This window comes from Cynocephalus volans, chromosome 7 (genome assembly GCF_027409185.1).
Source record: "Cynocephalus volans isolate mCynVol1 chromosome 7, mCynVol1.pri, whole genome shotgun sequence".
Lineage (NCBI taxonomy): Eukaryota > Metazoa > Chordata > Mammalia > Dermoptera > Cynocephalidae > Cynocephalus > Cynocephalus volans.
In genome coordinates this window covers 144,964,646-144,978,567 of record NC_084466.1, presented here as the reverse complement: position 1 = coordinate 144,978,567, position 13,922 = coordinate 144,964,646, and the positions used below count along the sequence as shown (strand labels likewise).

General features: G+C 38.6%; 1 pseudogene; it reads right to left on the bottom strand.

Moving 5' to 3' along the window:
• LOC134381802 (thyroid hormone receptor-associated protein 3-like) overlaps nucleotides 1–13,922 on the bottom strand; it is a 35,805-nt pseudogene that overhangs the window by 20,408 nt on the left and 1,475 nt on the right.

Sequence of the window (13,922 nt, the reverse complement as noted above, 5' to 3'; positions counted from 1 at the left end):
ATTTCCCGGTCCAGCTGGTATTTTCATCCTCATTCTTGGACTTGTTTATGAATCCCAACTGCTTCAGAACTCCAGACAGAAAGAGAGAAGTGAGTGTCCCTAGTCCCCAATATTCTTTCTGACCTATCAGAGTGGTCATATATTTACCTATGGTGTTTGCTACTCTATGTAATCATGCTGACACTTTACATTTGGGACTCACAAAGTCCTGTGAGGTAGGTAGAGCAGCTATTATTATCTTAGTTTTATAGATTAGGAAATGAAGATTCGAAGAGGTTGAGTGTAGGCCCCAAGGCTGTCTCATTACTAAGTGGTGAAGTCAGGTCTCCAACCTGACTTTCCAACCCCAAGTTCTACAGGAACAGCTGGTTATAATGTAGGTTTAAGAGCCACGTGGATTTGGGTTCCGGCTCCAATACAGTGCTTGGGAAAGTTAATCATGTTCTCTAAGTCTTTCTTTCCTTACATATAATAGAGATAATAGTGGGGTCATTTTGAGGATTTCATAGAATAATACAAAGCTTCTAGCAAAATGTATATTAAACGTTCAGTTAGTGTCAGCTTTTTATTACTGATTTAAATCAGTTGAATAAGCAATCTGTTTACCAGCCTAGGTTTAGTACAGATCAACCTATAAATGCCTGTTTAGCCATAACTCTGTAAGATCCCATAAACACCCCAAAGGCATTATTTTAAAGTTAAACTGAAAGCACTCTATGTTCCTATTTTGAGTAATTTAGACATAGAGGCAAGGTTTTGTAATATTTTTTAGTAGTACTTTTTGTAACATATAATACAAAATGCAAATTGGTATAATCCTCTTAAAGAACAATTGGGCAATTTATATTAAGAATCAGAAAAATATTCATACCTTTTGACTAAGTTAATTCTGTTGCTGGGAAATTATACAAAATATATAAAAGCCATATTTATACACACAAGCATGCACAGATGTTTATCATAGAAGTATTCAGAATAATAAAAATAACTAAAATACCTATCAACAAGTCTATCATTTAGAGTTCCTTGGTTGCAAAGAACAAAAAGCAACTCTATCTTCAACAAAAGAGAATATTGGAAAGATTGGGTAGTTCCTTGAATGAATGTCATCAGGAAGGTTGGGAACCAGGGTATCTCCAGGAGTCTCAGTAGAAAGCCCTCATTGACAGTCTTTCTTTGGGGTACAGGTATTACAATGACCCAGCTTTAATCACCTTCTGCTCATCTCCAATCAAACCTTGAGTTTGTGCTCAAGACCGTAATTATCTGGAGATGGAATCTAACTGGCCTGGCTTGGGTCCTTGCTTACCTTTAGTGATACCACATGGGGAGTGAGAACACCGTGATCAATAGTCTCAACTGGCTGGTTAGCTCAGTTGGTTAGAACACAGCCTTGTAACACCAAGGTCAAGGTTTCGGGTCCCCTTACTGGACAGCCACCAAATTTTAACCCAAAAAAACAAAAAATAGTCTGATCTAGATCCCATAAAAAGGGAGTGTGGCATTTACCTAAAGGAAAGAGAGATGCTGAGCAGGGTAACAACAGAGGTTCCTGCTAGGGCAGAGTAGCCAAATAGATTATTATATACCAATTGGTGAGTATTTTATTGTCTTAAATGACAATTACAGAGACTATATAGAATGTTATCATGTCATTTTAAATAAAAAGTCAGGATATTCAAATATGTGTGTGGGTGTATGGTTGTACCTAGGAAAGAAAAAAGGTATCAGAAAAAGACTGGAAGGAAATTCATCCAAATCTTTACAAATTGCTCTGTGTCTATCTGGCTAGGCTCACTCAACAAGGGCACCTGCCTCATGGACTAAAACCAGAGAGAGGCCTGGGGCTTGGAGCTCGTTCTGAAGCAGTCATCTTCAGTTGTCACAAGAGGCTGGAGGGAAGGAGGTGTATGAACTGTCTAGGCAATGAGTCAAATCAGATCCTAGGACTTGAACAGAAATGAAGTCCAAAGTCAAGGGCTGAGAACAAATTGGCTGGGAGGAAGTGGGAGGGTCAATGGCTTTGGTCTGATCAGGACTGGGTTGCCCAGATTTCCTTCTTGTGGGTGTAGGCTACACAGTAAGTAGGGACCTTGGCCTTAGGAAGAGGCACAGATTTGAAGGAGATAGTTGGGAAGAGGGAAAGCAGATGATTTTCTGTCCCCTCCTTTGAAATCTTTTGTGATGATTTTAAAAGCTTATGTGAATAAGGGGAATGAATAAAAAACATATTATGGTCTTAAACTGTTGATTCATTCTATTTATTTTTTTCTTAAATTCCTACTGCTGCACTACCTTTATTAACACAGTGAAGGAGACTTTAAATTTGGAATTTGAGAAGTCTATTAAATTCAACTGCTGTCACTATTCCTGAATCGTAAAATTTTACTTATTTGACTTACAAGTTACCTAGCTTTGCCTGAATCTCAAAATGCAATCTTTCTATTCTTCTATAACTTAATGATCCAAGAGGAAGTTTTGCTTATGTTTAAATGTAATGATTTTATGATTAGTTCTCTTGAAGCTTCAGTAATCTATTTGTTTTTATAACTCCCCATAGATTCAGAGATGAAAACATTGCCTAGAGCTTTCTTTAGAATTTCTACAGTTTTTCCCTTGATAATACGGGGACAAGGAAACTGTGAATAACAAATTACTTTACCCAAAGAGAAGGGCCTCTTTGCAAAACAAAGTCAAAAATAGGGCTTTAGGATTTCATACATCTGGTTGGAGATATGGCAGCCCTCTTTCATCTCTATGTGATTAAAAAAAGACATTGGTCCTGGTGTCAAGTAAAGAAACCTCAAAGTTTCTGAGAGGGAGAAAAAAAAACAATCTGCAGAGAAAAAAATATTCATGATTAGGTACAGGTTTTTGAGAACCTTGAAAAAGTAAAAAAAAAAATAGTTTTTCAACTGCTAATATTCACACTTTGAAATATGCACTTTTTTAGGATAGGAGAAAAAAGACTGTATATTACAGAAAGACTGCAGCCTTGTTCTTCTTTTCTTTCCATGAGGAGAAGCTGTGTCGTAAGTCAAATGAGCTTCTAAAGTCATATCGTGAAACTTCCTTTGATATAAAACTGTATTCTCTATTCTTTGACATATCCTTTAACCACAGAAGAATTTTTTTCTTTTAAAAATCTTACAGACTATAAAGAGAATAGTAAGAAATACAGGTTATGAGATAGAAGAAAGCTCTAATATGCATAGAACCTTTTGCAGGGCTAAGAACATCTTGAGAAGAACCCACACACTTTCATCTTCAGTGCTGTCATTTTTCTGTGATGAAAGCTTAGAATCTTAAAATCCAAACCAAAAGTTTCCAAGGAAAATTAATTCGTTAAATTAGAAGGAAAAAACAAACTAGCTTGTCATTTGAAATAACAGATGCTTATATGATATGTCCTAGGCTTGAATATGTAAGTATACTCATTGGGTATTGAATTCAACTTTTATACTAGCTGAGCTTTCTTCTTGAAAAAAGAATGGGAAAATATAACAACATCTTTGCTGCCCTCCACATGAGCTATCGTCCCCAAGTCTGCAGAAATAACCACTACATTAAACAAGTTTATAAAGGCTCTCTCTGCACTTGAAATCTCGCTAGAAGCTCATTCTATCCCTGCCCTTGGATGAACACTTAGGTAGGCTTTTTCTGGATGCTCTCAGCTAATAGAAAGAATTCTCTTAACTCTTCACACTACAAACCATGGTCTTGTTCAATAATTAAAATCTTTAGACCCAATACTGTCAAAATTTTAAATGCTTTTAAATTAAATATAAAATTTTCTATTTAAAACAAAACATGAAAAAACTTCTCCACCTCTCCCAGCTCAGGCCTGTGGCAAGGGAGAATTCTGCAGTTGAAGGAGGGAAAGCATCTGTTCTTTTTTCCTACCTAAGACTTCTCCTCTGACTCTCCCCCTCTTGCTAACCTTGAGGCTGGAAGGCGGAGCAAGAAGAGATAAGGGCAGCCGAGAAGTTCTCACTTGCAGAGTACCCTCGTAGTGGTGATTTAGTATCTGAGTTTTCTAGGCTCAGTATATGTTTGCAGCTGGCTGGTTGTGTGTGTGTGCATGCGTGTGTGTGCATGCGTGTGTGTGTGTGTGTGTGTGCGTGTGCGTGTGCGTGTGCGTGTGTGTGTGTGTGTGTGGAGGCGAGTAGCTGGTGAGGATGGTAATTGTCAGAGATATCCCCAGTCAATTCTCGCCCCAGGGGGCATGAATCCAGGTTCCAGTCGGTTGCTTGCTCCTGCTTCGGCACTGGAGGTACCTCCAGCTTCACTGGTGCTCTGCCTTTGTTCCTCCACGGGGACCTCTTAGACAAGACCTAAGTCAACAGTCATGATGCCTTCCATGAAGGCCATCTGCTCGATTCCATCATCAAAACAGTCAACCTCTCTCCCCCGTAGCAGCGAGTCAGAAACTAGGCCATTATGTCCCCCAAGCAACAGTTTTCACATCTTAGGCGCTTGTTGAGGTCCCTTTCTAACTATGCTTGCGGAGCAAGACAAGCTTCTCCCGCCCAACCTCCATGTGGGTAGGGGCGGGGACTTGCTCATAACATACCAACACCTCTCTCCAAAATATTTTCTACCTGATTTCCAACTTCTACCCTTATGTACCCTTATTAAGGCTGAAATAACTTGAATTGTAAACTTGATTTTCCCCCACCTCTTCCCACCCCACGCAGACTTAAAAAAAAAAAAAAATCCTGTATGGTGGACTGGTATTCATTTTGGAATATGGTGTTTTTATTGTCTTGAGTCTTGGACAAAACTTCCATCTTGATGTCTTACATCAGTGTTCACAGAATGTTCTAGTTCAGCCCTAAGGCTTCAGAGAATCCAGATATATGTCGGGTATTTGATGCTCCAGATTTTAATAAAAGTTACAGATCCTCAGTAACCAAAGGTAACGCAAATGCGAACGATGATAAATTCAATAATGTAAAAGATTAATATAAGAAAGGCAATGCTCACAAACTACTGTAGTTCTGCTGTGGTCCTATTAAGCAAGTCGGTATCAAAGAAAACATATTAAGAACACATGAGCTGCAGAAGTTAATTTCTTTTATCAAACAGCCATTGTCTTCATGCCTGTTCTCTCTCTCTTTTTTTTTTAACACTGTATTTGCTGCTACCTCAGAGACTGCCTAGTCAGTTACATGGTCCTTCTTCACACTTACATCAAGGCCAAGAATAAACTGTTCCAAGCACAGTGCAACAGCCTGTTTCTTTTGAAGCAAATAAAATAGAGCCATGATTTTCAATCTTTTTTTTTTTCTTTTGCCTGAAAAGTGACAGGATAAGAATTAGGCTAGAGAGAAGCATAAAGAAACATTTTCTTCCAGAAAGCTGAACAGCACTATATTAACAAGCCACTTCCTGATGGGTAAGCAGTGAGTTCTTTTGTTTACTAAAATACCTCAATCAATTTTTCTTTTAATGACTTTCATCACCACTACCTAGGCAGTGCTGAAGGACATTTCAGTCCTGAATCTTATCTTTCCTCATGTTCTTTATTGTTCAGAACAAGCACACACCGTGGTCATGTGATATCCCTTATTAGCTGTAACTGAAGCTTAACCGATATAATTAATGGATTATTCCAACCCTCTCTTTAGTTCCTCAGTTCCTTTTATTCTTAAAGAGATGAATTCTAATAGGGGTTTTATCAGATTCTAAATACAGTACAGGCATTTTAGATGAACGAAATGCCCCTATGACTTACTGCTTGGCTTATTGTAGAAATAAAATAAATATCCATCCAGAGGAATATTGTTAGATTTTAGCACTTCTCCCTTAACTCTTCACTGGAGACGGGAAATCTGGTTCCAATATCCTCCCAACCCCTTACTAGCTGTGTGAGATTTGCAAATCACTTATTCTCTTACTTATGTCATCTGCAAAATTACTTCATCAAGAAAATGTCTAACTAGATAATTTCTTAAGTCAACTATGCTTCTCCAAACTTCAACCTTCAGTGCTACACTGTTATTCCTAGTACGTTCTTAAGGCTTATTTTTCAGGGATAAAAAAAAATCAGAATACATGGTACAATTGTGGGTAATTTTAATTTTTCTCCTTTATTTATGTACTATTTTCTAAGTTTTCTGCAATGATCATGAATTACTATTATAATAAGACAAAAGTTATTTTAAAAAGAACAAACAAAAGAAAAATAAAAATAAACAAAAATACATTTGGGATCTTACACGTCCCCAAGACTCACCCAGCTATGTGTTAAAATTCAAAATGATTTGATGTGTAGAGATCGCCAGGATACATTTAAGAAATCTAATCACAAGAGTACAAATATAGCATTGTATCAGATTTTAATAACATTTATGGGAGCATTTATATGTGGAAAAAGCATATGAGAAAAAATAATTTTAAACAAATCACATGCTCTTTTGGTTCCCAGTTAGTTGACAATTTGAAAGTACACCAGACTGTGATCAGAAAACCTGGGTTTAATTCAGTTTTGTTCAATCACTATTTATTGAATTCAAGGCACTGGAGATAGAAGATGAATGAGGAGATTACAGTACAGTGGAAGTGACAGATATTTAAACAATTGCAAAACTAGGCAGACTGGCAAACATGCTAAACAGTCTGAAATGGTACTTGGGAAAGCATTAGTTCATTCTGACAGGAGATCAAAGGCCTTGTATGGTATGCTAAGGAGTTTGCATTCTAGGGTGGTAGGTGGTCAGTGCTCTTTGCTCTCTGGCCATCTGTTTTTCCCATCTGAAAGAGAATGAAATTGGGTTTTTAAATTTCTAATCGTGTAAGCTGTAATTCTGAGTCCATGATTTTATGTTGTAACAATTATGAGGATCTTTTATCTAGGGCTTCTTTTAACTTCTTTGCTCAGTCTCCCTGATCACTCCCTGATCACCGTTCTCACTCTCTACCATTAGACTCTCCCTCTATTTCCATTTCTTTGTGGCTATTAAACTATGGAAACACCTAAATTGCAGCTAAAAACTCGACATTTGACCTGGGTGTGTACAAAAAAGCAGATTTGGTTCATAGCATCCCCTTCTTCATTATTTCTCTTTAAAAATTATTGATTAAATGCTAGTTGAGCAGGAAGCAAACACGAAACCTGTTAAATTAGCTGTTTTTATAATTAACTGGCTTTGGCTGTCATTCTAATTTAAAAGCATGCAGGGAGCTCATACTTGCTTTTTAGTCATAGTGATTTTTCAAGTTCCCGTAAATCTTACACATTAACCTTGAAGCCACATGCTTTTCTGACATTCTTTGAATTTTTTAAATAGATCTAGGGGACTGGATTCAGAGCTGGCTTTTATTAACATTACATTCTCAGCAAATAATAATCAGTTTACTTTTTTTTTAAGAGCATTATTATTGGATCCATTCAAAAGGAAAAGCATGTAGTTGTGTCTGATGATACACCTGAGACAAAGACAACAAGTTATATATATATATATATATGAAGCTATCTTCCCAATATTTATGAAAACGCATGTGAAATTAATGTTTTAATCTATTCACTATTTAATTAAAAATATTTTATTGAGCTCCCGCTGTGTAAAAGGCAAAAACATCATTAGATGAAATGTAAATCCTTTAATGTGGATTTATTCTTTTCCTGTGAAATCAAAATGATTCAGCCCTTTAAAAATTCTCCAAAAACTGCTGAGGCAAGAGACTGCTGGATGAACCCTAATGCTGAAATGACAATAATTGAGCAGAATGTGCAAGGGAAAAGGAAGCTAGATTGGGTTTCTCAACTTTCGCTATTGACTTTTGGGGCCAGGTGATTCTTTGTTGTGGGGGATTGTCCTGTGCTTTGTAGCATGTTTAAGAGCATCCCTGGTCTCTACCCACTAGATGCCAGTAGCACCTCCTCTCCCAGCTTAACAAGGAAAAATGTCTCCAGACATTGCCAACTATTCCCTAGAGTCAAATTCACTCCTGGTTAAGACCCACCAAGGTAGAATGATTCTATTTCTGATAATGTGCCAGTCTCTACTCACAAAAGTTTATGCCTTTTGCTTCATAGACATGATAGCAAATCCATGCACTTTGATCATATTGAGGGTCAAGATTTCAACATACAAATTTAGGGTAGGACACAAATGTTCAGTCCATAACGTCCTCCATCACTAATGTGTGAGTGGCACTTACGTGAGGGGGACTACAGTGCAGAGCCCCCAGGAACTTAAAAATACAAGTGCTTCAGGAGTTAAATTCAGGAGTCAATATTTTTTGTTCTAGTGAAGATGTGCAAAGAAACCTTCAAGCAGTAGTCCTCACACTGTAGTGTGTATAAAAATCACCCAGTAACTTGTTGAAAACAGATTCCTGGGCCCTACCAGCAGAGATTCTAATTTAGTAGATCTGGAGAAAGCCTAAGCCTCTGAACTTTAAAAATACATCCAAATGATCCTGATGCTTATAGCCCATGAACTTATCTTTGAAAAATACTACCTTGAAGATAAAGGCATAGCTACCAGGCTTTGACTACAACCTGATTGAAGGCATTGCCACAGGTCAAGAAAAGATAAGTCCATCAGTAGGGTAGAAAGGCATTGTCAGCCATAGTCATGCCAACAAAGGACAGTCTCTGAGCAAGATGGACGGTGACCATCTAAGTGTGATGAGAGAGTGTGCCCCTGCCCAAGGACTTCCTTGTCATTTCCTTAAGGCAGCTGGTGTCTCAGCTGTGGAAGTGAATATTGTGTGTTGCCTTAGCCCATGTCATTAAACATTCAAAATGTATAACTGGCTTCTTTTGCCTTCCCTTGGGGAATGCCCAAGGGGCAACTCTTCTCATTGTAAATTAATAAATTGGTGTTCTGATTATATATATCAGGCTAGCCTGAATTTGTAGCATTGGCCAATCTTCATGGTACAGGTACTCACACTCCCACTGTGGCCAATTTCAAGCTACTAACTAATCCAAGGTCGGGCCATGTGGAGTTATGAAGTGAAGCACACCGTTATATAGTATTGCCACCATATGGATATGATGAATGTAAATAATCTCAAGGCACAGAGAGTAAAATAATCAGGAAGGGAAGAGTGTGGTGTAATTAGTACTTTTGTTTTTATTTTATTGTAAGTTTGCTTATATAATTTAATTTTAAATAATGACCATTTTTAACAATCAGATAACAAAATTCTTGAAAATTTCACAATTGGCATTCAATAGCTGTCACAGCTGGCTGCACACCACCAGAGGACCAGTCTCTATAAACTGGTCTGGGTGAGCAGATCAGCTTCCGCATATGATACCTCCATTTCCAATGTGCATATTCTTTAGAGTTTCCATGCAGACATAGAACAGGGTCAATCTTTCTACTCACACCGTGCTTAACATCATCAACTTCCTGTCATTAATCCCTTAGATGTGTTTAGTCCTTGTATAGTGTACAAGGAGCTTTTATGCACATAATTTCAACTTATTTTATAACCACCTCATAAAGTAGGTATCATAGATATGTTCCTCATTTTACAGATGAAGAAACTAAACTGAGAACAGCTAAATTACTTGTTCATGGTTGAATAGCTAGTATGTGGCAGAGCAGAAACAAGGCAACTACCATTTATTCAATGTCAGCTATAAACCTGAGACAATGACATCTGGTCTAATTCATAAAGCAATCCTATGAATCCGCTACACAAGGCTTCTCAAACCCTAATGCACATCATAATCACAGGAGAGCCTGCTAAAATACAGATTTCAGGGCCCCACACCTAGGGATTCTGATTTGATGGGTTTAGGGTCTGGCCCAAGGATTTACATTTTTAACTAGCTTTCCCGGAATACCCATGATAGTCTGGGCAGCACACTTTGAATAGCCTTGAGCTATTGGGGGCTCAGAAAATGAGACCCCAAAGAATGGTGCTCTGGCATGCCGAGAACTTTGAACTGAAGGAAGTGGGAAAGGCCTCAGAACCAAGGTCTTTCTGAACTTCTACCACCCTCCTGTCTCCCCAACCTGTTTCTCCCCCAAAGTGAATCATAGAAGCCAGAATGCCTCTTTCCCAAGGTGGGTCATAGAAACTACAACCCCTCTCCTCCAAAGCAAGCCGTAAAATCTAGAAAGGTCATTTTCTCCTTTCTCCCTTGAAGACCTTCATTCTAGAAGGATCCTGTCCCATACCTGGGAGGAAGGAAAGCTACAGAGAGAGGCGAAGAAGAATCTGAACAGACAGGCCTTGCTGGGTTCCCCCTCAGTCTGTTACTATTAGATCAGACCTTTTTGTCCAATCACATTCTACATGGTTGTCCGTTCTTTGTCAAACAAACCTAAGCATGAAAATAGTTTTCCCTGGGTCTTGGGTGTTCATTTCTGAAGGTTCTCATGTCACATAAAACTCTGATTAAGTAAATCTGTTATGCTTTTCTCTTGTTAATCTGTCTTTGTTATAGGAATGTTGGTCGTGCCCCTTATGATGGGTGAGGAATGGTGTCACACCTTTTCTCCCCTACCAGCTGTACCATACAGCCTATTAATGGCTTCCTGGGAACCCAGGTGTTCTGACTTTCAGTTCTGTACTCTGTCCGCTACAACACATTGCAATAGTTTATACTAACCTCTAAACTAACCAGACAAAAGACAAGATTGTATATATATCTGTAAATATGCATATTTTCTCTTAATCAATAGACATAACATGGTGGTGCTGAGCTTTTGTAAAGATTGATGTTATACAGAAAATTTAATTGTCACGAAAACCATTACATAAAAACATTTTAGAAACCTCCCTTTGGGTTTATAACTAAGGTTCTAGTCATTCCTGGATTTAAGTCATTTAAGTCAAATTTTGTTGTCAATAGTCCATGTAGAAAAAATATTATGTACAAGTATGTGTTGTGGAACTGCTGGAATCATATTTTGCAAAATAAGCTCCCGACACTCTCATTTTCAAATTTCAATTTTGCTTCAGGGAAAACTGACTTCTTACTCGGCTGATATTTATACTTGGAAGATCTTCACTGAAGCAATACTTAATGATAACATTAATTATAATATTTATAAGACATCTTTCCATGAGGCTCTCAAATAGCTGCAGTCATGTACTCTTGTTCTCAGTGTGAGCTCAAGGTAGAGACGGGATTATCAACTCCACGTTGGAAATGACAAGCCTGCAGTTCTGCACAGACCGTAAGTATCTTGGCGAAGGTCATTCACAGCCTTCCCGGTAAGAAGAGAAAGTCGGAACCCAGGCCTGGAGAGTCCTCGCTTAGGGTAGCCTCAGTTGCATAACCACTCTTTAACAGACGCAAAGTTAGGGTCAAGGAAATGGTGACACAAACAGGATAGCTCAAGCCACCCAGTGGGGATACTGGGTAACAACTCAGGTGAAAAGTTAGGAGAGGAAGGAGAGTCTAACTATTGGCTAAAATTAAATTATTGGTTTGAATTACTCATTTCTGTTTTCCAGTTCCATGGGAAAATGAGGTGGCATTTGTTCTTCATGGCTTCTCAGATCTGACCTGGGAGAACTTACTACAGCTTCTGCAAATCGATGTTTTATTAAAACAGCTTAAGTTTATTGTATCATATTTGCACACTAAAAATTAGGAGGAAATTCATTTTCAAATAATAAGGGCCTTATGAGTGCTTACTCAATTAAAATGATAATTTAATTATCTTCCATTGCACTATAGGATTGGGGGAAATCTAAAGGGTTTGCTCCACCACCACCATTCCTTCTTTTGCCTTCTTTTTAGAATAGCAAGTGTTCCCAATGAGTGTTCATTTCACCCTGTTCACGGGTGGTACATCAACTTACTGTATCTGCTCAGAATGTTCATTTCACGGATGACTGAAAATAGTGATATCATTGCATTTCAGCCCTACCCCCTCCAAATGATGAGCAGCTTTATGAGTTGAGGAACGTGGAATGTTTTATTGTTCAGATCTGCTCTGTTACTAGAAAACCCAAGTAATATTCAGGGAGTTCCAAAGCCCAGGCTTTACGTTGCGGGAAAGTCTCATCTCTCTACTTGTTAGGAGCCTGGGCCAGTCCCTGAGGGCCAGGAAGAGCTTGGAGGCACATGAGTGTGAATTTGGGAAAAGGAGGCTGAGTTGTTAGGCTTTGGTGAAAATCTCTCAATTCTGGCCCCTTTTCTCATCCTGCTAACACTGAACTGGATCAGGCTCCCATTACATTTCACGTATGCTGTGGGCCTAGCACATTCTCTGTCCCATCACAAGCGCTCAGATATTAGCTATTGTTGCTATCATTGTGCAGTCTTTTAAAACCATCCATCTTTCACTTCCAATTGAGTTTCCTCCACTCCAACATAGACATCCTCGTGTTACTTACCCTGCTTGAAAAACCTTCAATGGCTCTGTAATAGTTTTGCCAGTGTTTCCCGAAGTGCATCAGAATCACCTGGGTTGCTTTTTATACTATTGCAGTTTTCCAGGCTTTCCTACAAACCTACCCTATCAGAACTTTGAGGAGTTGGGCCTGGGAATTTGAATTTATATCAAGCTCTACAGGTGTTTCTTAAACACTCTATTAATAATTGGAGCCTCACTGACATGTGGAATTGTATCCACATACCTTTGCATGGCATTTATTACCCCTTAAAACCTAGTCCCAACCATCTTTCCAGTCTCATCTCCTGTCATACAAAATCACTGATACTCCCTTATCAGGAAAAATTGTGAAAGACTTTGAAATGAGGGGGAAAAAAAATGTGGGGTCCTGTCTAGCACACCCTTCTGGGTTATCTCTGTCTTTCACTCTTTGAGCTATTTTACAACTCTGTTAGTTGCAGAAAATTGATAATGATGCAAACAATTCCTGTTTATAGGAAGCAATTGAATCATGTCACATGGAATGTAATTGATTACTTCTCTGTGGATTAATCAGTTTTGCAATTTGTAAATTTATTTCAGCATTCTTCAGTGCCTATATAAGCATGATTCTTTGAATTCTCCTTTGAACTGGTTGCAATATCTTATTGGTTCCCCCATTAATCAATAAATTAAATAAAATCATTGACTTTTGTTCATTTTATATTTGCCCAAGGTCATGATTTCACCTTTAAAAAAATTATCTTTTAATATCCTGACATGCTATCGTATCTTCAGACTCTGTCGTGTTACAGTTTCCTCTGCCTCCTTCCTCTCAGTCCCCTCTGCCCCTGCCCACCATTTCTCCGGTGAAGTCCCTCTCAACCTCCAAGGCCCCCCAAAAGTTGCCAAGCATCAGCTTCTCTGTCAAACTACCCTTTAAGCTCAACCCATTCATTCGCCCATCCCCAGCTGCCTAACATAGTGTCTGTGCCCCGCAGCCCCCTGCTCACACCTTGGTAGGGCATTTCTCACACCAGATCCTGTAGGAATTGCTTCAAAAATTGTAATAGCTGCTTCAAAAACTGAAGGTGCATATATGGCCATTTCTTCTTGACCTCCCTGTACTTCAGGATAACAACAACACTGACTTCAAAGGGCTACTATAAGGATTTAATGAGTTAATTCATGCAAAACACTTAAAGCACTGCCTGGTATGTAGTAAGTGTTGACTAAACATTAGCTATCAATATTCTTGATTATATTTTTCTAATTAGAAAATTAGAGCCATCATATCTTAGGTGGCAGAGACTACGAGATATCTACAGATGCTGTCTCTTTAGATTATGTTTCTCAGACCCCCTTCCACTAAGTATGATCTGAAATGGTCTATGTGCATCTTAAGTCTGGCCCATAACAATTCCCACACATGCTCCTCCAAGTTATCTTCTCTTTCCTGAGGGCTGCAAAAGAATATTCAATGACTGGAATAATCTTGGAAACCAAAAGTTAAAAATGCAGATTTCCTACCAGCTTGGGTTCCTGAATGACCAGCCTGAAGCAGGCACTCCCTTTCTCTGCCCCCTCCCCCACCAACATCCTAGAGAGTGCAATACATAGTCG